At 34.3% G+C, this 27,724-nt stretch overlaps 2 pseudogenes; both read right to left on the bottom strand.

Moving 5' to 3' along the window:
- Positions 1-3,682: 3,682 nt before the first annotated feature.
- LOC143565235 (uncharacterized) lies at positions 3,683-6,229 on the bottom strand (annotated as a pseudogene).
- A 13,399-nt stretch (positions 6,230-19,628) lies between these two features.
- On the bottom strand, positions 19,629-23,238 carry LOC143565218 (uncharacterized; annotated as a pseudogene).
- Positions 23,239-27,724: the final 4,486 nt, after the last annotated feature.

The raw sequence follows: 27,724 nt of genomic DNA, 5'->3' as shown, positions 1-27,724 counted from the left end.
TTCACATGCAAGATACATGCTTCAACTTAACTGAAAAATGGATGACCATTAGTCAAAATGACAAAAAAACAATTTTTTTTTACTTTTTAAAGCCAATGAGTGTTACAAGTCTAGAGATATTTTTTAAAGTATCCTATTCATAATTTGGCTTGTTTAAGGACAAAAATTGTAATTTAGTCTAATTTTTTTACAAGTCTAGAGAAATTTTTTCTAAAATGACAAGTTACAACTCATAATGTTAAAAAGGTTTTATAAGATGAAAAACATGTATGATCTCATGACTCGTTAAAGTCAGCTCCGAGGGCTTCGGCCCAAACCTTACAAGGCACCAAAATATCATTGGTCCATTTAAATATATTCTTTTGAAGCCCAAGTCCAGCCTTCACGTCCATGATGGTTGTTGGATCAAAGTCCATAAAGAGAAACTGGTATATATGTGTACTAGAGATGTACAAAGTCGGTTTTTTTGTCAAACCGAACTGGTTTGGTCAAACCATGACCAAAACCGGTTCGGTTTAGAAACCGTTCTAGGAGCATGAAAGTTTGAACTGGTCCAAATCAATTTGGTTCGATTTAGAAACTGGTTTAAAGCATGTTTTCCTCAAACTGGTCCGGTTTTAAAACTGATTTGGTAATTCCAGAAGGGGAACTGGTAATAGAATCGGCGGGCTAGGTCTATTTGGGAACTGGTTTGGCTAAAATCAGTTTTTTGGCAAACCGGTTCGGGTCAATTTGCAGTGAACCAGTTCCAAACAGATTTTTTAACATCTTTAATGTGTACTATACTAGCTCAATCAAAATCAATGGCAATACAATACAAGGAAAAAGGTCAAATTTAGATCATTCACAACCAGACTTCAAAAACCGACACATCGGCGCCACATCATATTCTAAACTTTTTTTAAAAAACCCTCACTTTCATCCACATCACCAACCCTCCACAAACCCCATTAAAATATTATAACCCTATGTATATATACTAGTCTATATGCCCAGAAGAAAAATATGAAGTATGATATAAAGTTAGCAGATAAGGTGCATAGGTTAAGAGAAATCTAAAATCTAAAATATAAAATAAAATAAAATGTAGTTTCGCATTCGCTAACCAAATGTTAATGATAAATACAAGTAACGTGTTCTTAATGCCAATAAACACATGTAACAATGCCAAACATGAATACTTACAGAAAACCGGATTATGTAACGAAATGAAGATATAGCCAATATTTGTGATCATATAATGAATTAAAAGTCACTACATCAGTATAGACCAAGAGGGATGCAAGTGAAAATATAATAAAACACAAAGCTTGTTTAGTAGCAACAGGTTATGTATAACATGGGATAGATTTTGAAGAGGCCTTTTGCACCGGTAGCATGAATAAAAACTGTACGTTTAATCTTAGCTGCTTATAATTAATGTGAAGCACACCATTTTGATGTAATAATGCATTCTTACATGGAGAATTGAAGGAAGAAGTGTACGTTTCTCAACTTAAAGGCTTTGCGAAACCACAAGATAAAGGGAAAGTCTACAAACTTTCAAAAGCGTTGTATGGACTATGGCAAGCACCACATGCATGGAATGTAAAGTTAGATAACACGTTGAAGTCACTTGGATTTCAAAAGTGTTCATTAGAATAAGCAGTCTATACCAAGACAAGCTTAAACTCTAATCTCATAGTTGGAGTTTATGTTGATGATATGATTGTCATCGGATCACCGAAGAAAGAAATTGACAAGTTCAAATCACAAATGGAAGGAAAATTCGAAATGAGCGACTTAGGTTTATTAGCCTACTACTTGGGTATAGAAATCACCTAAACAGGGGGTGACATCTCATTAAACAAACTGGTTATGTGAACAAGATTCTCAAGGATTCAGAAATGCTTGAGAGCAATGATACAAAGATACCAATGGATCCAGGACTTAGACTAACAAAAGTTGGAGGAAGGGAACTAATTGATCCCACCAAGTATAGAAGTCTAATTGGATGCCTAAGATATCTTCTTCACACGAGACTAGACTTAAGTTATTTTGTAGGATTACTTAGTCGTTTCATGCAAGAACCGAAGGAGCATCATCTCAAAGCAATCAAGCAAGTTATTCTTTATATCAAAGGAACAAAAGATTATGTATAACTTATCAAAGCAATGGGGGATGAAAGTTAACTGGTTCTAGTGATAGTATCTATGGAGTCAACACTTAAAAAGGAAAAGGCACAACAGTAATAGCATTGTACTTTGGAAACTCTCCTATCGGTTGGTACACTAAAAAAATAACCTACCGTAGAATTATCATCACGTGAATCAGAATTCATGGCAGCAATTGCAGCAGCATGTCAAGCATTATGGCTAAAGAGACTGCTTAGTGTTTTAACTGGATGGAAAAAGGAAAAAGGAACCTTGATAGTTGACAACCGATCAGCAATAGCCTTAATGAAGAATCCCATGGTAGAATCAAGCACATATGGATACTCATTATCACTTTATTGAAAATGAGCAAATAACTATAGAGCATATTGCTGGAGAATTATAAAAGGTTGATATTTTAACAAAGGCGCTACCAAGAATCTAGTTCATCAGAATGAGAGAACTACTCGGCATCAAAGACCTTTTACAAGTTGATCGTGATTAAGGGGGTGATTGTTGGCTATAATCACACTCGACTCGTACAAACTCGGAGGGTCGTTTAGTTATTTATTTATTTTATGTTTCAATTAGTTGTGTCATGTAAACAAAGTGCAAGGGTCTATCATGTCATTATAGTATGGTTGTATGTATGCGTCGCATCTATAAATATACGGTGTCTGCATCATCAAAACAACGAACCCACATATTCATATAAATTCATAAATTTGTTGTTTGATCAAATTCTGTGTTTTATCGACCTTGTTTATCAATTCATGTCAAGAATTCTTAACTAAATAAAAAAAAACACTTCGGGTTCTTATGCTCTGTTGTTAAGAACACAAAAAAAAAATAATAATAAAAAAAAAAAATAAATAAATAAATTTTTTTTTTGAAATATATGTCTTTTGTACACAGTTTGAGGTCCTAGATCTGTTGTTTTAATATTTTGCGTATATTTTTAATGAAGAATTGAAATTTAGACCAAAATGTTTTTCCATTTATTAAAACCCAAGTTTATTGATAAACATCTTTTATAATGTTTAATAAACATAGTTTTAGAGTTGTTAAACTTGATTAACTTAAAACTAGTAACATGTAAAAAGCTTTAATAGTTATCAAAGCATAGCTAAAAAGGAGTGACTATCAACTGACCGAATCAAGAAGTACCTAACAGTTTAGCCATGTTTGAGCTTTATATTCTCCATTACTAGTAATTGACTTAGGGGCTTTTTGGTAACCTTTTAATGGTTATTAAGAGACTACTTCTTAATGGCTCATAGCATCTTAATGATTAAGATGTAACCTTAAGTATGAATGGTTAAGAGGCTACCTTTTAATGGTTCCTTCTTAACCATTTAGACTTGAGGCCACCTCTTAATCATTAAGAGGTTATAAATAAGAGGTAGCCTCTTCATGACCATTAAGAGACTACCAAACAACCCCTTATACTTTATAAAATGATTACAACCTTTTATCGTGATAGTATTATAACGTTGTATGATTACAAAACCAGAGAACAATTTGTGAATCATCGAAGATAATAGAAGTTTTCACAAAATTTTGAAGAGCTGAAGAAAATCTAGAAAGTAGCCCATGATGAAGACTGATAAGAACCCAATCGGGAAACCGACCCAAGTTCCCTCCCATAAAAACCATGATTGTTTCCCATCTTCATCATTTGTTCCTTCTACCGGTCATATATCATGAGGACAAGTGACCCCGATCTGCATACCACATAAGCCCGTGTTATTTTCAAAACCAGTCATAGTGTCCATTTGCCCGCCATCAGGAATTTTACCAGTCAGCCTGTTGTTGCTCACATCTAAAACTGTAAGTTGGTTGAGCTTCACTAGAGATTGAGGAATTGAACCTGTGATTTCATTGTGTGACAAATCCAAGCTTTCTATGTTCTGTAGATCACCGAAAGATATTGGGATATGCCCTGAAATCTTGTTGTGTGAAATGTTGAGTAATTTTAATGCTTTAAGATTGCCCAAAGATGACTGGATTTCACAAGATATTCTGTTGTTTGATAAATCCAACAAAACATATGTTTCAAGCTTGTCAACATCTATGCCTTGAAAAGATTTCTTCCAATTCACTATAAAGTCCGGATGATCAATTATGCCAGTGGAAAACCTAATGGGATAGGAAATAGGAAATGGCGTTGACAAGTTTGAAATTTCAATCATTCTTGGGAGGTTTGCTATCTATCGTGGAATACTTCTGGTCAGGTTGTTCTGGGAGATATCAAGAATTCGTAGAGAAGTAAGGTTGGAGACACTCTTGGGGATATATCCTTTAAGAAAGTTCTTTCGTAGGATAAGAGCTTCAAGAGTCGGGATTTGAGGGAGAGTGTCTTGTAAATTTCCAGTAATATTATTTTCATGAATTTCAAAAAGTTTGAGGTTGACAAATTTATTCAAATTCAAAGGTAGATTTCCACAAAACTTATTCCCACCTAAATAAAGAAAACTGATTCCTTCAGAAAAATTAGTTGGAATCTTACCAGAGAACTCATTGTAGGACAAATCCACCACTTCCAAATTAGAGTTATCTCCGAAAACAACTAAATTGTCACTGTAAAATTTATTTTTAGACAAGTCCAGCCGTCCTAGAGTGCTACTCATCCAAATAGACATCGGAATTTGTACTGAAAAATTATTTTCCGACAAGTGAAGACCATATACTTTTCTGGTAACTTCCCAGAAAAATTGTTACGTGACAAATCAAGGATAATTAAATCCACAGATTCAAAAATGTGAGACGGGAGTGATCCACTGAGGTTGTTATCGGAAAGGAATATAATTTGCAGGTTCTTCTCAGCGAGCCAATCCGGGAATCTTCCTTCCAATCTATTCATACTCAAATCCAGAAAAATCAAATCATGTGGTGAAACCCAATCATGATTAATTTGACCAGAAATTCCACAATAACGCATAGAGAGATGTCGTAGGTTACATCTTGGAACAATCTTTGCTTTGTTATTCCATATCAAGTTGTCTCCTTTTCCACCAATGAACAATTTATTTAGAGTAGTGATGCTGAATAACCAAGTTGGGATTTCTCCCTTGAGCATGTTGTCGTGCAGCCGAAGGATTATTAACTCGCTCAAGTTTTGCATCGATGATGGTATTAGACCTGTAAACTTGTTGTGGCTCAGGTCAAGTGCAGTCATTTTGGCTAATGTTCCAATGGCGGTTGGAATTTGCATGGAGAACAAATTTTTAGACAAATCCAGTATTTCTAGTTTCTTGAGGTTTACAAATGAAGATGGGATTCCTCCGAAGAAATGATTGTTTTGTAAGGAAAATGTCGTTAACTCGGTTAAATTTCCAATCTCTTCTGGGATTTTCCCTGAAAGAAAGTTGGCACCGACAAAAAGTGAATCAAGACTTCGAAGCTTACCAACTTGGGGGCTTAAACCCCCTTCGAGAATATTGTCACTTAGATCAAGAAACAGAAGAGATTCTAGTTCAAAAAGTTGTGGAGGGATTGGACCGTGGAAATGATTCCTTTTTAAATTTAGTGTGATCAAATTTCGAAGAGACCCTAGTTTGGGTCCTAGTTTCCCATCAAGCAGATTGGAACTCATGTCCAAGTAACGTAAATTCACTAACTTGAAAAGCTGGCTTGGGATTGAGCCATTGAATTTGTTTTGCATCATGTCAAGGTGAACAAGTTTGGTGAGATTACCAAACCCATCGCCGGGAATCTCTCATTGCAATGAATTGAAGGAGATATCAAGTAGTTCAAGTGACTGTATATTAAAAAGGGGATTCAAGATGTCTGACCCTATATGAACTAGGGGAGTTATGATATGAGGAAATACCGGATTTGGATTGATATCCGGATGACGGACAAGGTTATATAGGTGGAGCTCCACAACAGATCCGGTTCTGGTGCAATTAACACGCTGCCAAGAGCAACAATCAAAAGTCAGGTTCCATGAGTCAAGATCGGAAGTGGACTTGATGATGGCGGTGAGGGATGGATTTGAAGTCAAGAAGTGCTTGCTTTTGATGAGGTGGACAAGAGAATGATAGGTTGAGTATGAACAAAAGTGATAACAATAACAACATTGGTGTGCTTGCCATGATGGTTTTCGATGGCTCTTTCTTTTATTCTTGTGTGTTGGGGCCTTGATGGTGATTATAAAGGGAAAGAAATGGGTGACTTTCTTTAGCATCATTTAATATTTGTAATTCAGCCAAGGTGTAACCTTTCTTTTTTTCTTTTTTTATATATATAAAGTTTGAATATAAACCTTTATACATGTAAATGTATAAAAATACACCACCTTCTTTGCATGATGATTCTATAAGTTAATATTAAAAATAGAGTGTGTAGAGATTGGATATGACTTCGATTGAAGGTAGCTTCCTTAGATTTTATTTTTGTTCCTTTTGTCGGATTTTATTTTTTATTGATCACTTGATGTTTCTCTGTTAAACTAATTAGGCATGATATTAACAAATGAAAATAATTTGTTATAAACATATACACATCTTAAGGCGCGTTCGTTTCACATAATTGAATGGAATTGAAATTGGAATTTACATAGGATTTGGAATTGGAAGGAATTGAAATCCAATTTCATTCTTGATGTGTTCGTTTGACAAATGAATTGGAAACCGTTTTTATTTATTTATTTTTAACGAAGATATTTTTTTAATGAGGATAACAGCGGAAACATTTTAGTTTTTTTAGATTTTTTGTTTTTTTATTTATATTTTGAGTTATTAATTTTTAAATTTTTTAAGGGTTTTCTATTAATTTTTTAGGAGTTTTCTATTCATAAATAATAATAAAAAATTCATAACTCAAAATATAAATCAAAAACAAAAAAATAAAAAAAACTAAAACGTTTTATTCGTGCCCTCGTTAAAAAAAGAAAAAAAAACTCGAGAAAAGATTTCAATGAATTTTCTTGAAATCCTCCACATTTTGGAAAGATTTAGAATCCCTTTGCTTGAAGGAATTGAATTCCAATTCCAATTCCAATTCTTTGACAACCGAACACATCATTTTGGATTCCTACGAATTAAGGTCCAATTCTAACGAAACGAACACGCCATGTCATGAGATTTAATTCCAATTCCTTTGAATTCCCACGAATTCTGTGAAACGAACGCCCCCTTTGAGATATCATTTAGCCCATATTTTTAGATTTGTAACATAATTAAGATAATATCTATAAAACGGGCATATAATATACGAGCATGTGTACACTATATGCACAACGTAAAGTCCACTCTGCACAACATTTCATCGAGCATACGAGTCCTAGCTTTTTTCCATATTAGAAGTTTAAAATCCTTCTTTTTTTTTCTATCTCGTATGTTTATCATAGTATGTTAGCACTTGTACACATCGGCATTCTTGTAGTTCTTCTATACTGCGCTGTTAATCCTGTATATTCTTTGTAAAAAACTTAAATTTATAAACAAGTAGGATTGTCATGTTTTCAATACTTTCATAAACATTAAATAACACTAGATGCTTATATTTAGTCTAGGAACAGGTGAAACAATGACACGATCCTTTAAATAGGAATAAAATGGTCAGTAGGGTCGTTGTGGCTAGTTTAAATATTAATAGGATCGTGACATGAGATGTATAATCGATTGTAATCTTGTTGCCTGTTTGCCTACTATTTTATTGTAATCATTTTGAATTTAATGATTACATATTACTGATTTTACTAATAATAATAATAATAATAATAATAATAATTTCGCCGGCCAAAGAGTTTTTCTTAATGAGAATAAGTATAATATCTTATATCATAATCATGATTTGTTATCACAAATTTGAAATTTTTATTTGGAAAAAAACGTGGTTTACAGACCCTAAGAGTAGAGGTGCACAAATCGGTTTTTTTGAAAAAACCGGTTCGGTTATTAACCGGACCGGTTTTTTTTATCCAGAAAAAAACCGGTTCGGTTAATAACCGGACCGGTTATTAACCGGTTTTTATTGCTGAAAACTCAAACCGGCCAAACCGGTTTGGACCGGTTTAAAAACCGGTTAGAACCGGTTATTAAACCGGTTTTTTATAACCGGTTTTTAATAACCGGTCTAACCGGTTAACCGTTTTTTTTTTTTTTTTTTTTTTTTTTTTTTTTTTTTAGGGTTTAGGGTTTAGGGTTTCGTTGTTAGCATTCTTTGCTTGGAAGATTAAAAACACATAACTTTCATTTATAGCTTTTACATTAAAAATACAAACATTAAATCGTTATCGCATATTCGTAACTCAAAAATACAAACATTAAAGAATGCTTAGACACGATTACATTAACAAGTTGATGTTTGTTACTCATTTTCTTCGCTACCCGATCCCGAGCTATTCCTTAGGTAATCGTCGTACGCGGCTTCTTCATCGGTCATTGGTTGAATGTGTCCTTGATTGACCTCGTCTTCATACAAGGCCGCCTCATAGTCCATTTCCCCCTCGAGTGAGCGTTGATGTTGTGCCCTGTCTAAAGAGTCCAAGTAATCCTTGTAGCAAATCGACATCTCTACAGCTGCTGGAGTGAGTCGAGTCCTCCTAATCGATATAACCCTGCCAGAAACAGAAAAAGCAGACTCCGAAGCTACCGTGGAAGCTTGGACCGTTAGTAAATCTTTGGCCATGGCGGCGAGGATCGGAAACTCATCCTCCTTACCTCTCCACCAAGCCAGCAAATCAAGACTTCTAAATTCATCCGGAGTCATGTGTTTCACAAAGTTGGTACCACCATACCTTCCAAGTTCACTGCTTGGGGTGTTTACCCTTTGACGTTTACCGGCGTCTTCCCAAATCATGTAGTACATCCCCATTTCAAGGTCGGTTTGGGATTGGGATTGGGCAACAGCTCTTAACGAGTCATGAATTTGGGAAGACGACCCGTGTTTTGTAAGGTAAACATCATACATGTTTGCCAATGTGGTGTTGAAATCATTCTTTAAAGTTTGGCTATAATAGGGGTTTTGATCGTCGTTTAACCCTAGCTCATCACAAATTTTTTCTATTAAAGCTTCAACACCACCAACATTGATGCAAGGGTTTAACGCAGCCGCACAGGTCAAAACAGCGGGTAGTTGTTGAAAATATTTTATAAATTTTTCTTTCATTTTTGCACCCATATCAAAATAAGGTGCACCCCTACAATGAATTTCAGTCAACTTTGTGCACATGACAGCAATTTTTGGTAAAGCAATGGGGCTTGTTGGATAGTAAACCCCGGATAAACTAGTTGTGCAAGATTTAAAAATTTGAAGAACCTCCGTAACGATCTCAATCAATAACCAGTTTCTAGGATCGTACGGTGCACATTTACCCCTACTTGACATTATTTGATGAAACGCAACTAGTGATTCTTTTTGTTGGATGGCTTTCTCAAACATATCACAAGTCGAGTTCCATCTTGTTGGACAATCCCAATTGGGCCCCAACCATTGACAATTAGCTTCATCACAAAATTTTTTGTATCTTGAAAATGTTTTATTGTTGCTAAAAACATCTCGTAACATTCTTTTAAAATTGTTTCTTTGCGTTTCGATCACGTTTAACCCATCTTGCACGGCCAAGTTGATAATATGTGCAATGCATCGGCTATGAAAAAACGCTCCATCACAAATAGGTTTATACTTTAATTTTAAATGGCCAACCGCGGCCGTATTGTTGGACGCGTTATCAAACGATATTGAAAAGATTTTATCTTCAATCTTGTATTGTCGAATGACTTTATCCAAGAGTTTAAAAATATTTCTACCCGTGTGCGGGTAATCAAACAATTGAAACGCAACGGTTCGTTTCATCATTTGCCACGACCGGGGGTCAACCCAATGAGCCGTCACACAAATGTATGAGTCGGGCGAACCATTAGGTACCGACCACACATCCGTTGTTAAGTTCACACCAGTTTGTAAGTTTGAAAAGTATGAAATTAGTTCGGATTTAGCGTTTTTCCATGCTTTAAGCATATCTCTTCTAAGGGTCGAACGACTTACGTGTTGGTAGCGTGGTTGAACATACTTTTGCATCATCTCCGTGAATTGAGGGTTGTCGAAGTGGTTGAAAGGAAGTGATTGTTGAATCACAAAGTTGCCAAACTGTTGACGTACCGCTTCAAGGTCGTACGTAAACACCGTTCCTTGATTCGTCATCTCCGGCTGCGAACTACTTCCGGATTCGTCCTTCAAGACCTTGCAAGAGGGCCTTTCTACATGAGCTCTTAAACTGGAGTTTGCTTCTTTGTTATAAAACTTCAAACAATGTTTGCATCTAGCTTTTTGGGTTCCGTTAGACATTTCGCATAGGTCGAAATGTTGCCAAATATCTTGGTTTCGTTTCGTGGGGATGACCCGAACGACGGTTTCTCCCGTGTTCGAGGCACCCATGTTGACCGATGAAGCAGCACTTTGGGAGGCCATGATAATCGACTACGAATTAAGAGTGGTATACACGAGTATGAAATAAACGACTACGAAAGAAGAGCGTTTGGAGTTATAATCGCGTATGAAATAAACGTTTAGAGCTTTTGGAGTTGTATAATCAAGTGTGATCTAACCAATACCCAACCTAAACTATATATAGATGTTTGTGGGGGTAAAAAAACCAAAAAAAACGGCTAAAAAAAACGGGCAAAAAAAAAAAAAACGGCTATAAAGCCGTTTGGTAACGTTCGAAAACCGGTTTAACCGGTTAACCGGTTATTAAAAAACCGGTTAACCGGTTTTTTTATAACGGCTATAAACCGGTTATTTTAAAGACCGGTTAACCGGTTTTTTATTAACCGGTTATTACAAAAAACCGGTTTTTTTTATAACCGGTTATAAAACCGGTTTTGGCTCCAAAAAGTATAACCGATACGTAAACCGGTTACGTAAACCGGTCAAACCGGTTTTTAAAAAAACCGGTTTTTAAAAAACCGGTTTTCCGGTTAACCGCCCAAACCGGTTCCGTAACCGGTTTTTTTGAACACCTCTACCTAAGAGCATAAGGTCGAGACTTGAAGTAATCGAACACTCAACAATATTTATTTTGTACGCATTCAAATCGAGAAATTAACCTCATACCAACTTCCTACAATTTTTAATGTCTCTATAGATTTTAACATAATTTGTTGCTACTGGCGGACCCTGAAATTTTTTTAATGGGGGTCAGAAATATTTTAACGGTCATTTCGTTATCGCTATATACTAATTTTTTTTGGTATGGTTTGGGTCAGGTTATATTAAAAAATATAATCATACTAAATTTATTAACAAAAGCACGTCAAACATCATTACAAATGTATAATCAGTGACGAAATTAAAAAAATTTTAACCGAATTATCATAGTGTATACTATTTTTAGAATCACAATATAATAATAAGTCTTTACCAATGCAAAATAGGTATATGAAGTCATAATATATAATATAAACTAAGATTTCAAATCAAATAAAATGATAAAATTAAGTAATACAATAAAAGTCAAATAAAAAATTCGATATTCGATAAATGAATAAATTGAAAAGTAAAAAACTTTAGAACCTTTTATACAATTTTGTATCTAATTTAATTTGATAGTTTAAAATGGTAGATGGAGTTTGCAATTCATAATAACTAACAAATTTAAAAAATAAATAAATCAGATAGTAGTTAACAGAAAATATTTTTTTTCCAATAAGTTTGTTTATTTACAATAAACACTAGTTTCAAAAGTTTAAATCCAGATTTTCGCATATGTATAATACTCATTCGGCGAAGCTTAGTTAGGGCCGGGGGCCCCGGCCCCCCTGGTTCCCAGTTTTTTCGCGTAGCAGTGTAAATTTACCCGTTTTCGCCCGAATTTTTTTATGCGTAGTGTAAATTTAGGCGTTTTCAGCCGAAAATTTGAGTCCGGCCCCCATGATTTGTGAATTTTTGTATACATTTTGAGTTCGGCCCCCCCAAAATTTTAGTCCAAACTTCGCCACTGATGACACTAAACGGAAATTTTTAAGGGGGGCACCTTTCCTTTAACCTTAAGTCCGTCTCTAATTGTAGCTTGTGAGATCCTTTGGATTGAAATAGTTTATTATATATACTAAATTATTGGGTAATGAAATATAGTCAAAGTTTCACACTAAGGCTTGGCCATGTAAGCACCACGACCATGGAACATCATATTTATTTATTTAACTAGATATTTTAATCGAAGTGGACAGTTGGTAAAACTCCAGCGTTGAAACCCGATGTTGGTTAAACCCAACCATTACACCGATGAGTCGACACGAATTCGGTCAGTACTGGCTACGTTTGTTACGGTATAGACACCATTGGTAAAATTTGAGCGTTAAAACCCAAAAATTAATTTATCAAATTAACATATAAAAACATTAAAATATAAGAAACAAAATATTTAAGATGATGCTTATTTGGTTGGCAAACCCGGGCGGTGTAAAACCCAAGTGTTTTCGGTCCCGAGTATTGAGGCGGTGACTTGACATGAATTCGGTCGGTTTTGATTACGTACTTTATGGTACTAAAACTAAAAAACTTAAATTAACGTTTGGTCGGTTTTCATTACGATTATTATGGTGATCGAATTAAAAAAGAAAAAAAACGAAATTCACTGACTAATATGGTACCACCAAGTGACCCAATAAGCAACTAGCGAAAACAAAGTTCTTAATTATATATATAGTAATTGTGTAGCTAGCAAGTAAATAATTTAATATTACCAATTACTCTTTTAAAACTTTATTATTATTATTATTATTATCATTATTCTATATATTATTATATATAATAATTAGGAACTTTGGTGCCGCTAAGTGCCGATTGGGCCACTTGGCGGCACCGTATTGATCCTTGGATTTTGCTTTTTTAGTTTCGGTATCGTGACAAACATAACGGAAACCGAACGAATTTGTGTAGACTCACTGCATTTTGTTTTAATTTCGGTACTATAACCAATGTGACGGAAATCAACTGAATTTAGGTAGAATCTTTCCAACGCCCGAGTGTTACCACCACTCAATTGATTCAACTCAAATTTTATACGTTTTTGTTTTATTTTGGTTTTTAGTTCCGGTATTATACGCACGTAACCGAAATCGACCGAATTTGCGTTGACTTACCGCCTCAATGCCCGGGACCGACAAGTTTGGGTTTATCGTCACCCGAGTTTTACTAACCTGCCCAACGCAACGTGCCGGATAATTATCAGAATGTCGGTAACACAAAAGAAAAGCCCATTTCTAGAAGAACCATTTTAGTGATTACTTAGGAAGGAATGACAGTTGTTATTTGTTGTTGTGGTCAACAAGCATCCTTGAAACTTTGACCGCTGCATTGCATAGGTTCGAAACCCTCAGTCCCTCCTTTGTGATCTTTTTTTGGCTCCTTAGTGTTTTGCCATATATATTGCTTTTAGAAGATAAATAATGCTTTATTTATTTATTTTATTGTTTTTATTTTGTGTATAGTACGTTTTTTTCAACAAAAAAAAATATATGTTAATTTCTTTTAAAAAATATGTGTCCTGTTAACTTACTAAATTTACGATTTAGTACCGTTAGCATCACTACTGGCCACATTCGCGATGGTTCAATGTCGTAGCGCACAAATTTTTTTTAATGCGTTAGTTGTTGCATTTTAGCGTTGACGAATTTTTTTTGTTTAGTTCAAATGTCATACCGATATTGATCGAAATTTGTGACAACTAGCTGCCACACTGTGCGTGTTTTACCAACCGACTACACATCATTTTAAACATGTTTTTTTTTATCTTAGCTCTATTCCACACCATGCTGGTTTTTCCAACCGACTACACGTTTTAAACATGTTTTTATCATAAGTCTTTTCAAATGTCAATGTTATTCTAGCCGTTACTAATTTATCCTTTTGGGTTTGTCACCGTTACGAATCTAACTAGTACCGACCGAACACATGTCTTGCGTCGCCGCAACGCGGCGGTTTATTACCTAGTTATTATTAAATATACTTGTCCGTCTTGGAATCATGTGCTTGGTCTCAAGGCACTTATGTTGGTCTCGAACACTTAAGTATTCAGTCACCTTCTTAATTTCTCAATTTTCATTAACTTGTTCCTAGTGATCATGAGTTCTTATAATCAATTGTATTCCGCTTAAATTGATACAATCCGAAAGTATCCGGACTGTAAAGTAACCGTGATGTTGGTAAGCGAGAGTTCTAAGGCTAAATGCAAAGGTGAAAGAGTATAAAGAAGATAAATAACACTGCTCATGTCTAACCCCATCCAGAGGGAAAAACACGCTGACCCTAATGTTCATCGCTAGGCAATTCATTGTAAAGAAAAAACTAGAGGTTTAGGCCTCGTTTTATTTTTTTGTTAATTTTTTAAAATTAGTATTTTTTTTTGTTTCTTTATAAAATTATACGATTCGAAAAAAAAAACCCTTGAATCAGTTGAATTTTGAATAACAAGCATAGTGCGCACCCTTTAGACTTTCGGACCACATAAGAATGCGGCCACTCATTTCGTAGTAGAGAATAGACGTCTTTTGATTTTTCTAAGACTTTAAACTAACCCACCCTTTCAAAAGGTTGTAGTGGTTTTGACTAAAATTTATTTGGTAAATGTCACGTATAACCCACCATTTCAAAAGATTGTAGTCGTTTTGACTAAAAGGATTTAATAAAATGTCACCTATTGCCACATACATGGTGTGACTTTAACTAACCTAACCTTTCATAAGATTGTAGATGTTAATAAAATTCTTCATATTTTGGCAACAAATTTGAATTTTCCGGCCAAAAACGTTTTTCTGACGACCTGAAACTAACGGCGTTAGGATTCTGTTAGACGCGGACCATTAGGAACAAATACTTTAAAAGTTGGGACCATCAATAGCCAATTCATTAGTTGGTACCCAGCAGTGACCAAAAGGCAATAGTTGAGACTATTAAAAACCAATATAACTATTATTTACACAAACTCCAGATTCTTTTAAAATAGAAAATAAACATAAATTACAAATTAAACCTTGTACTTTCTATTTATATTAAAACAAAGTTTAAATTTAAATTACAAATTAAATTGTTAACTTGAAATAAGTTAAAATGAAATAAAGAAATTATAGATCCTGGGTATTTTTCATAAAATACCCGCTTAGGTTTCAACTCGATTAAATAAGAACTTTAAATCACGGGGGTTCGTTAATTGAATAAATTGAATAATAAATGAATGAACAATAACCGTAAATTATAGTAAATATGAGATTAACGATGAACATGAATACATTGAAACGAAACTTGAGAATATAATAATATATATTTATATATATTCTTTATAAACAAAAACAGAAACTTCAAAATAAGTCGGGTTTTCGGGTTTGAAAAAATAACGAATGTTACAGTTTCCTCCATCTATTTATTTTATTTTGTTATTATTACTTTTGATAGTTAACTTCAACCATTTGTTACATTTGCTAAGTTGTTTACTAATTATTTGTGATCATCAAATTTCACTCATTTATTTAGTTTCATTTCTCTATCAAATAATTCCATTTAAATTCGTTTTAAAAAATTTTCTTTTACCTTGTTTTCAAACCCACATAACGGGATGAACTATATGCATCATGCGACGATCTAATAATTAAGAGTACACACATAATTATCAAAATCCTCGCATGGAACTTATAGTGAATACGGTTGTGTGTCGTAGCGCAGAGCCTAGGGTGATTTTGGGTAACGATACAAATATCAATGTGATAAGGGCACGGTGGATACGCCACTGGTACATTCCTATATATAAGTGTCCTTTTCATGTTTTCCATTTGTAGCATTATTAGGGTCATTCGAAGATCTGTGTTATTTTTATTTTAAAGAGAGAGAGAGAGAGAGAGAGATTTCTCTTGACTTTTGTTTCCTTCCTTTATGTTATGTTTTCTTTTGAGACGGAATTTCCAAAAGTTGTGAATAATGTAACATCGCCGATTTTTAGACCGGAAAATTCAACCCGTTTATTATTTTTTTTATTTTATCTTGTTATTTTTTATCGAATTAGTAGAACTATTAAACTTATACAAAACTACACCCCTAAACTAACACTTTCCCATTCTTGCACCCACAACCAAAGACCAAGGACCACATTGCAATTTAATCCAAAATAAATAAATAAATAAATAAATCTTCCCTCTAACCTTACACCACTGTCGGCACCATAAGACCCCCCGCCCCCCAATTTCTTGATCCGTAATTAACGACATAAATCGCGAAATTGATTATACTAAATCATTTGGCAGTAATAAACATGTCTACCGACACTCTAATTACAGTAAACATTAATGAGTGACAGCTAATTGATTCTCAATCATCAACCTTAACAAACCACGACCTAGTAGACCCAATTACACTATAAATACATGATATTGTTTCAATTAAACTTGCATACACAATCCCCACATCATCGCGATCCAAAATCCTAACATAATTGCGATTAAGAAGGCCATCCACAACCTGTTTCGATCGCAAGTAAGAACCGCAACTCTTTTTAGCCGTACTCCCTCAATTCGTTAACATACAAGGTATTATTAATATGCTTAAAGTTCTTTTTGCCCAAAAATCAATAACCCTAAATCAATCGTAACGAATAATTATCAATTTAACCGATTAGAGTTTATGTTTTGATTTGGGGAAGATCACAAACTGAAGTTAGTGTATTTAAATGTTGAGTTCCACTGATTTATCAAACTAAGGCGCTGGCCTAATGGCCAGCGCATGTTTCCTTAAAGACTGAGAATTGGCCTGGGGCGCGGGTTTGACCCCCTGGCTTGGTTTTGTTTAAATTTTTATTTTTCTTTTGATTTTAATTATTCAAATCATAATATAAGGCTAAATAAACGTTATTTTAACGAAATTAAACCCCGAGAATAGTATTTTTCCTCATTTTGACTCATGTTTCATAACTCATATTTTTTCTCTCTCATTTAATAAGTGTACACACACAAATTCATTTATGTACATATGTAAAATGGTATTAATAGTTTCTTCTAAAACCGAACCCCGCACTTATGTTTTCTTGCTGTGAACCCTTATTTCTTAGTTACCCTATATATAGTTTCCTATAGTTGTTATGTAATTAACATTCTTTGATTATTTATAATATTTATAAACACATACATAAGTAGCAGTAGTAGTAATGTTAAATAATAAATAACGATTATAATAATGATCTAAACCTTAAGAGGCCCAAAAATTTTCAATCCGATTATAATCCGCATATTGAAAACTAAAATAATAATAAACTTTTACTTAAATCCCACCAAATCCGTCATAAGTCTTCTAGTTACTATTATTTCGTTATAATGAATTTATATTATCGTTAACAACTAGAAATTTTTGTCGACGTATCTTAAGGAACTCAACCGCTTTTATCTTAATTTTATCGTCATCTCATCTTTGTTAATTAACTTGCCAATGTGAGTTTACATACCCCCTTTTTTCATCTTTTATATTTTGAGGGTAGCATGTATACATTATTCACTTTTCATATGTTTTTATTTCCTCATCTATTCAAAACACAATTTAATTTATGTTTATGTGTGATTATTTCATGTTTTATGACTATGCTCTATGTGCTTAAATGTTTATTTTATGTTTGGTGGTTGGTATCTCATTCTCATCTAGTATGATCATACATTTACCCAAGTACATTGATTTTGTATCAATAGGAACGGGTCCAAATCTATTTAGTTGTTTACATTTTCATATATTTTTGTAATGCTCACCATTTACATATGAATTGTGATTTACATATATATATAAAACTCAAACTTATGTATTCTCACCCACATTCGTGTTGACAAACTTTATTTTCATACATGCTACATGTTCAAGTAGTTGATGTTGTTCAAGATCGAAGAGACTAATTTTTGCCTTAGGATATTTATCATAAATTTAAAATATGTATTTGATTCAATTATTGTAATTGTGTAGTTGTTTTGATGTTAATGAATTAAATAATTATTGTCACTTTAATTAGTGTCTTTTGAGCTACTGTTTAATCAATACGTTACGCCCCGGCATGTTCTGCCGCCCTCGGTCGGATGTGACAGTCAAGTCTTCACTATTTATATTGGAAGACTTCCATGATTCCATTCACATTATTAACTTCCCAATGGGATCAAAATACAAAGGCATCGGGCCCAAACATACAACTATACAAAAACTGACAAACTATCTAAATACAACTATTATGGTCTAAGTAAATACAAAAGACTAAACTACAAAACTGGTCTCTACATTGTCAGATAACTAGAATTCTAGATTATTGATTAGTATTTGGTGACTTTCATTTAGGGTTGTTAACTATTTTTCTATGCTTAAAAATTAACAAGGTAAAAAGCTTGATTTTATTACAAACACTACTATATGAGATAACTAAAACCCCCTAACAATCACATAATTTTATTACACATTTATAGAATGATAAACAAATTAGACCATAATTTGTTATAAGTGTTTGCATATTTTATTTATTTTTTAACCTAAGAATCGTAATTTAGACTATAATTACATTCATTTAAGAAACTAAGTGTTTTATTGTTAAATATCAAAAAAATGTTAAATAATCAGAATTTAGAGTTGTTGAGCTTGGTTAACCTAAAACTTATGCAAAAACCTTTAATAAATTAATGTCAAATCATAACAAAAAGGGAGTGATTATCAACTAATTACCATGGGAGTGATTATCAACTAATTACCATACCTGGTAATTAGTTGATAATCACTCCCTTTTTGTTATGATTTGACATTAATTTATTAAAGGTTTTTGCATAAGTTTTAGGTTAACCAAGCTCAACAACTCTAAATTCTGATTATTTAACATTTTTTTGCTAGTAATTAACATATACTTTATGAAATATAGGCAAATTGGAAATAAATAATCTCAACTTTTGTATATTAAACCGATAATAATCCTAACTTTAAAAATCACTACCAGTGGTCCCAACTTTTAACTATTTTTGTCTCAATGGACCTCCGTTAAAGAACACTTAACACTGTTATGTTTTTTCCCGAGTTTCAAACCGATGTTTTAAGGCTTTTGATCGGAAGAACGATACCTTCGAATGATGTAAAACTTATCTCGAAATGGTGATTCAAATGACTTGATTTTTGTTAATTGGAAATTCAAAAACCGAATTGAAGCATTGTTTTGTCGCTTGGATAATCGTTTCGAGATAAGGTTTACATCGGTTGACTCATATCGTTCTTTCGATCAAAAGCCCTAAAATATCGGTTTGAAACTCGGGAAAAATTTAACAGCGTTAAGTTTATTCTAACAAGGTCCATTTAGACAAAAAATAGTTGAAAGTTGGGACTGCTATAGTGATTTTTAAAATTGGGATTATTATCGGCCAATACACAAAAATTAGGGATTATTTATTTCCAATTTGAAAGATAAGTAACATTGTATGATTACAAGAGTAAAGACCTTATATTGTAGGAATAATATCATGATTCTTCTAGAGAACAATTTCCAGAGAATCAAACACTAAAGAGACTTATTCACCAAATTTTGAATAGCCGAAGAAAATCCATAAAGTTGCCCATGATCAAGATTGATGAGAAGAACCCAACCGGGAAGCCAGCCCAAGTTCCCACCCATAAAATCCATGATTGTTTATCATCTTCGTCATCTGTTCCGTCTACCGGCCGTGTATAATGAGGACAAATAACTTGGATTTGAATACCACATAAACCGGTGTTGTTTTCAAAACCTTTCATAGCATCCATTTGAATGTTGTTACTCATGTCTAGAACTGTAAGTTGGTTGAGCTTCACTAGTGATTCAGGAATTGAACCTGAGATTTCATTGTGTGACAAATCCAAACTTTCTATGTTCTGTAAATCACCAAAAGACACTGGAATGTGTCCTGAAATCTTGTTATGTGAAATGTTGAGTAGTTTTAACGCTTTGAGATTTCCCAATGACGGCGGGATTTCACCAGAGATCATGTTGTGTGACAAATCCAACAAAGAGTAGGTTTTCAGGTTACGAATTGCTAGGCCTTGAAAATAATTCTTCCAATTCACAGTCAAGTCCGTCGGAAATAAATTATCCCCAGTAACCCAATTGTCATAAGAAATGGGCAAAGGCTCAATCATTCTTGGAAGGTTTGCTATAGTGTTTGGAACACTTCCAATTAGGTTGTTATGGGAGAGATCAAGAATTCGAAGAGAACTCAGGTTGTAGATATTGCTAGGAATATATCCTTGAAGAGAACAGTTTCTTAGGATAAGAGCTTCAAGAGTTGGGATTTGAGGGAGAGTATCATGTAAATATCCTGTAATATTGTTTCCATGAAGATCAAGAAGTTTGAGTTTGACTAATTTAGACAAATTCCAAGGTATATTTCCACAAAACTTATTCCCGCCTAAATAAAGAAATTTGATTCCTTGTAGGACATCTTACCAGAGAAATTATTGTAGGACAAATCTAGACTAAACAGTTTATCCCCCCAAATGGGAAAGCTGACACCAGGAAAGTCTGTTTTTTGACAAGTCTAGAATTTCCTAGGTTATCAATATTGGAGATTGACATTGGAATTTCCCCAAAAAAGTTATTTCCCCAAAGACTAAGAACCTTGATCCTTTTGGCTTTGCCTATATTTTCTAGCAACTCTCCTGTAAAATTGTTAGACAAATCAAGAATTAATCTATGCATGCTATCAAATAGACGAGGTGGGATTAACCCGCCAAGATTGTTTTCAGATAGATATAGTATTTCAAGTTTTCCATCCATGAGAAAATCCGGGAATGCTCCCACCAATTTGTTCTTCCTCAAATCAAGCCAATGCATATCTTTCTGTGTTGAAAGCCAATCAGGCATTTGACCCTAGATATTACAAGAAGGTATAGAGATCATGTCTAGATTACACCTTGGAACAATTATAGCTTCGTTGTTCCAAACCAAACCGCTTCCACCAATGAACAATCTCTTTAGAGTAGTGATTTTAAATAACCATGATGGAATTTCTCCTTTGAGCATGTTGTCATGGAGCCTAAGGAGCTGTAACTTACTCATGTTTTGCATTGATGGTGGTATCGGTCCAGTAAACTGGTTGTCGCTAAGGTCAAGCGCAATCATGTTGGGTAGTTCCCCTATGGGGTTTGGAATTTGCATTGAAAAATAATTTTTAGTCAATTCCAGTATTTCTAGTTTCTTTAGGTTTACAATTGAAGACGGGATTCCACCAGAGAAATGATTATTTCCCAAGGAAACTTCTCTTAACTTGGTTAAATTTCCAATCTCTTGAGGAATATTTCCCCTAAAGAAAATTGCCACCCAAGAAAAGGGATTCAAGACTTAGAAGTTCACCAACTTCAACGCTTATATCCCCCTCAAGAGTATTATCACTCAGATCAAGAGCCTGTAAAGATTTGAGTTCGTAAAGTTGAGAAGTGAAGAGGTAGGTCCCAGCAGAGACCAGTTGGACCCGCAAGACTCACCTTGAAGAGGGACGTCTGCGCAAGGACCAACTGGTTCCGCAGGACTCACCATGCTCAGAGATGAAGACCTTAGGCGCAGTACGCCAGCTGTTCCCGCAGGGAAAGCCTCTCAATGGTGAAGTACCCCCGCCTGTTCCCGCAGCTGCGGATACAAGCCATCAGGGAAGGCTACCCGCACTAATAGCAAGGCTACACGCACAAGGCACTAACTCTCAATAATTCAGTGTCACCTGAAGGAATGAGCAAGGCGGGAATACTCCCGCCCAAATGAGCCAGTCCGTATGCTTCTGGAAGATCTTTTGTACTATACCTGCCAAGGTATGGGCAAAATAGACAAGATCTGACCAAAGCAGCCCATGAACCAATCACAGGGTGACAGCTCACCGACAACAGTACGAGGAGAAGCATGCTCTAGTACTGTTTGTCACTATTAGCCGCTGCCTACTCACCAACCCTTGTCGTGGCACGTACATAGCCTGCAGTTGGTGGAATAGGAATAGTACACAGCCGGCCATGTCACTATCAGCCGCTGCCTATCCACCAACCAGCATGGCACGTACGCAGCCCACAGTTGGTGGAACAGGAATATTATACAACTGGCTGTACCTGCTTGGAAACCTACCTTCGGCTATAAAATACTCCAACACCTTGGAACGGTATTATCATCTTATCTTCTCTAGCAATCTCTTAATATACACTTATATTCAGAGCAATCTAGTCTGATTCTCACACCGGAGGGTGGTCAAAAGGAGGAACCCCCCCCTTCTCAGTGACGAGCTTACGGTGTCTGTTTTGCAGGTCACCTGAAGAACAACCTTCTTTGCCGGACCTCACCCTCGTGGGAAACATCTATTGAACCCCTAGATTATCAGTAATCTGCCCGGGGTTGATTAGTGTTTCTTCAAGAAGGAATCCGACCCTCAAAATAATTGTCATTTAACAGAAGTGCAGTCAAATTTCCAATAGACCCGAGTTCAGGTCCAAGTTCTCCCTCGAGATTATTATAACTCAGATTAAGAACTTGTAGAGATTGAAGCTCAAAAATTTTAGCAGGAATTGTACCTTTGAAGTAATTGTCACTCAACCTCAGTGTAGATAAATTCGAAAAGACCCCGAGTTCGGGTCCTAGTTGTCCCTCTAGTGAATTGTTGCTCATGTCCAAGTAACATAAATCCGTCAACAACAAAAGTTATTGGGGAATGGGGCTGTTGAAATAGTTGTCTTGCATGTCAAGATGAACCGGCTCTGTGAGATTCGCAAACCCATCTCCATGGATCTCTCCGTGCAAGTAATTGTTAGAGATATCAAGTTTTTTCAGTGACCTGATATGAAAAAGCAGAGCCAATATATCCGAAAATACCAGAGCTGAATCAATATAAAGCGGAACGACTAAGCCATCGAGGTGGAGCTCGGTGACAGTTTTGGTTGCGGCACAACTAACACGCTCCCAGGAGCAACAATCTGACATCGGATTCCATGATTTTAGTTGTACGGGTTGAAAAGAAGTAGAATTAATGATGGTGGTGAGGCTGGATTTGAAGCGAAGAAGTGCTTGTTTCTGATATACAGGACAAGAGAGTGATGGGATTGGAATGGAAGTGAGTATGAACAAGATTAATAACTTTAGTAGTGGGGTGTTTACAGTGGTGGCCATGGTGATTTTTGGGTGGTTCTATGTTTGCTTCATTTGTATCAGTAGCAAGGATGATGATTATATAAGAAATGTGAAGTGGGGTCAAATTTTTTTTCTTTTAATTCATTTTGTTCCAGGGACGGCAGAACTAAGTAGAAGTTACATCGGAAAACATAAAAAAAAAGGATTTGTGATGTTATATTTATAAAAGTCAAGTCAATAAGTAGTAGTGGAAAATTTATTATTCACATTGCAATCAAAAAGGCAAAAAACACCTTTGGTTTCATCATCATTTCAGTTTTCATGTTACCTAAGTTGTAATTACTTGAAAGGCTTATTATAATATTTCACACATTTATTTAAATTACAGATCGTAAGAAAATGGCCTTGCCCCATGACTACAAATTCAAAAATAAGACATTAATATTTTGAGTTTTTTTCCTAACACACGCGGGTTTACTTTGACTTACGAGACATGGCGCTTGAGATGGAGCCCAGAGGTAGTTGAAATTATTGTGGTCTTAAATGTGGATTTGAAGTTGTCAATGGAAATAGAGTAAAAACTACAAGTTTGAATTTTTCTTTTTATTCATCCGTAGGTTGTTTTAGGCTTTTCACTCATTTTAATTGTATTTGTGGTTTATATGGATCGTTTCAACTAGTTTAAACTGATGGCATTCAAAATATCTTTTTATCAGTTGTTTAAATGATTTCAAAGAAGTAGTTCAAATAACCAACAAACACAGAGAAACGATACATAGAGGAATTAGAAAATTGATTAAGGGGTAACGCTCCAATGAATCGTTTGCATTAAATTTGTTTGTAAAAAAGCCATGAACACCTAATGATATTCATGTTATCGGGTCTTGATACAAGTTCCCATGCGTGACTATCTATTAGAGCTTGACATTCTTCGGGCATGGGTCGTAAGCTGATTAGTATCGAGTAAAGCTTTCAAGAGTGATACGAGAAGTGGTGAGATAGAGGTTGTGTGGATTGTTTAAAACTTGAAGTTACTAGTAAATATCTCAAATGACAAGGGTAAAGAGAGAAAGTTTTTAAAAATCTAATTGTCCGCCTTTTCCTGCTATGTTTTTCCGGCGAAAATATTCCGTCCAAGAGTTAAACACCAAATCGAGATAATTAAAGAACACCAATCTGTTTGTATCTGAATTCTAAATAAAAGCCCCATCTCCAGGTATCTCTCCGTGCATATAATTGAATGAGATACCAAGTACTTTCAGTGACCTGATACGAAAAAGTGGAGCCAAGATATAAGAAAATACGGGTGCCGGATCATCGACATCAGGAAGAGGAACGACTAAGCCGTCAAGGTGGAGCTCGGTCACAGTTTTGGTTCCGGTGCAATTTGAAGTTGGATTCCATGAATTTAGTTGTACCAACTGAAAAGAAGTATTAGAATTGGTGATGGTGGTGAGGGTGGATTTGAAATGAAGAAGTGCTTGCTTTTGATGGGAAGGGCAAGAGAATGATGGGATTGGAATGCAAGTGAGTATAAACAAGATTGATAAGGTTAGCAATGGTGTCCTTAAGGTGGTGGCCATTGTTGTTTTTGTTTTGATTCATTTGTACCATAAGGGAACGTGACGTGGGATTATTTTTCTTTCTATTTTCTTAATCTAGAATAATATACATTCTTGGATCAAGCACAAATATTTAAAAAGCATCACTATATAAAAGAAACTTAGAAAAATGATTGTGTCGTCGTGTTCCAAGTCAAGTCAACCGGTGGTGGAAACTTTAGTTCAACTTTTTGTTGTTCACGCTTCGTAACATATCTACACGATCTCTCTTTTCATCCTCCATTAACTAACCGAAAGATTAAAAACTCAATTATGTAAAAGATAACAATTTATATAATTGATTAGCAGGGTCGGCCCTAGGGTAGTGCGAGCCAGACAACCGACCGCGGCACATAAATTTTGGGGGCTTGATTTCATTTATATATATTTTTTAATTTTATTATAGTGGTAGAAGTGTTTCCGGAGGAGAGGAGTTGCAGAGACAAACCGAAGAAGATGGCTGTTGGAGAAAAATAATACCTTTTTGTTTAATCTTTGTATTCTCTTTTCTATACTGACACCAGCAGCAGTGAACAATCAATCACTTTAAATGCATACTTTTTGGGCCCGTGCTTCTTTCCCTTTAATTCAAAGTCTAAATTTATTTTAAGTTTTTATTACATACTAAGATGTAAATTTATTTTTAGTTTATATATATTATGAAATGGAGTAAATGATTTGATTGACTAATAGTTTTTTATTTTTATTTTTTTTCTAATTCTATATGATTATTTATATTTTCTATATCAAGCTATTAACTTTACCGACTATAAATTTATGCAACTTACTCTATTTTTTATTTAAAAATACATCTTTACTTCTTTGAAAATATTTCTATATGTTAAGAAAAACCCTAAACAAAAGTTGGGTTCTGTACTCCCTTTTAAACACCAATGAAATCAATACTCAAAGAAGTTAGAAAAACTTTTTAAAGAAAAAATTATTGGTGATCTTGTTTTTGCGTAAACCGGATAACGATTATTAACGCCTAATAAACAAGAGAAAGTAAGAAAGAAATACCTAATCATATCGCATCGATGTTTACATGTAGATGCAAAGAGCATTGTTGTGTTCGTGACCCTCTAGTTAACATGCTCTAGTTCCGACACTTGCCTAAATTTTAGACCATGTAGTTTCAGTATTATTATGTGTATTTAGTTGCCCAATTAGGCCTCTCATAAATCCAGAATTGAACTTGATTTTTTTTCTTTTTGGAGTTATGCTATTTATTCAGTGAATATTTTTTTATGTGCAATATTTTTCAGCCCCCTCAATTCAAATGTTCAAGTTCTGTCACAATAGGTATGGATGTTAATTATTTTAAATATATTCACCCTAAAATTTTTTTTATATCCAAACCCCTTTAAGCTATATGGGCCTTTTTTTAGCCCGGCCGGGATACATAAATCCTCGGGGCAGGCCCTGTTGATTAGTGACGATTAATACATAGCTATAACTTATATTTCATCGTCATCGGTTTACCCTACAATCCAAACAAAGTCTCTTTTGATGTTCATTTAAATGCAAGCATACACGTTTATTTTATTTTAGATCAAATACAAATTAAGTTCGTGTGCTAACTGTGAGAATCAAGTAGTATAATTATACATACATCATAGTGTAATTACACTACTTGATTCTCACAGTTAACATGTTAATTTAATTTATACGTTAACTTACCATTTCTTAGACTATTTAAATATTTCGGCTTTTTTTGTAACTTGGTATTTAATATTATAATTATAATTTGTTTACATAAAAAGGCAAACTTTCTAGAAAATTGGTACTCTCATATTTTTTGTAAACCATAAATTATGACACTTTATTATTTTTACCAACAAATGGTGGGACAATGATAAAACCCACTAAATGAAAATTAAATACAATATTCTATCTCACGTATCTTATTTTTTATTATAATTCTGATTCTTTTCAGAGGCACTCGAGTTTACTTTGACTTAGATCAAGATTTAAAGTGAATATAACAGTTTTTATTATATACCGGTATGATGTTGATATATATCGGTTGGGTTTGTCACAAAGTTTATACTAAAAGGCCGACATAGAAAAAACAAACATGCGTATGTAGCTTTTTCGAAAGTTAGTTAAACATGAAAAATGAAAATCATACTAATTTTAAATAAAAACACACATTGTTAATATTTAGCTAAACTTGCAAGTTCAAAATTGTTGTGGTCAACTCATAAAAAAAAATGAAAACTAACTAGTTTAAATAAAAAAAAAAAGAAAACAAAATCTTTGTGACCACACTTTATAACGCAAAATTTTGTGTTCAATTTCGATTTTAACAAAAAAAAAAGAGAAAAAAGAAAAAAAAAAGCCCGAAAACTTTACTTTTTATACACAAATTTCCAGTCTTCGGCCCAAGTCTTAAGTGCATCAAAACATTAAGGTTCCTTCATTTGTTGTAGGGTCTTTTTAAAGGAGACTTACATTAAAACTTTTTAAGCTTGTTGAAGGAATCCGGTCCAAAAGATGAGAAAAGTGCCGGCCAGGACCCGATCCAAAAAATGAAACACGCAAATTCGGCTTCAATTCTGAAAACCCAAAAATCTGTGGCTGAGACTTAAGAGTTGAAGATGATGCATGTCTGATTTGTATTAGTATGCAATTGTTTTTTCAACGTCCACTGTTCACTGCGTATATGATTTGTTGATTTATTGTTGCTGTTGGATTACTATATATAGTCTGCAATTATGTTTTGTGTTTAATCAGCACTTCTTTCCTACTTAGAAATCAAATTGTTTGATTATCAAGATTCTAGATTAGAGACTTGTATTTGACCACTTTCTTTGAGAGTTTATAAATATTTATATGTCATTTTTTCATTATTATTTATAAGCATTTTTATATAAAAACATCTCCGTAAGTGAAGCACTAATCTTGGTTTTCAAGTAAATGGC

This window comes from Bidens hawaiensis, unplaced genomic scaffold (genome assembly GCF_021521415.1).
Source record: "Bidens hawaiensis isolate Kalapana, Puna unplaced genomic scaffold, B.hawaiensis_p1.1 tig00022310_1, whole genome shotgun sequence".
Taxonomy (NCBI): Eukaryota; Viridiplantae; Streptophyta; class Magnoliopsida; order Asterales; family Asteraceae; genus Bidens; species Bidens hawaiensis.
Note: the sequence above shows the minus strand (reverse complement) of the source record. Positions and strands in the feature narration are given on the sequence as shown.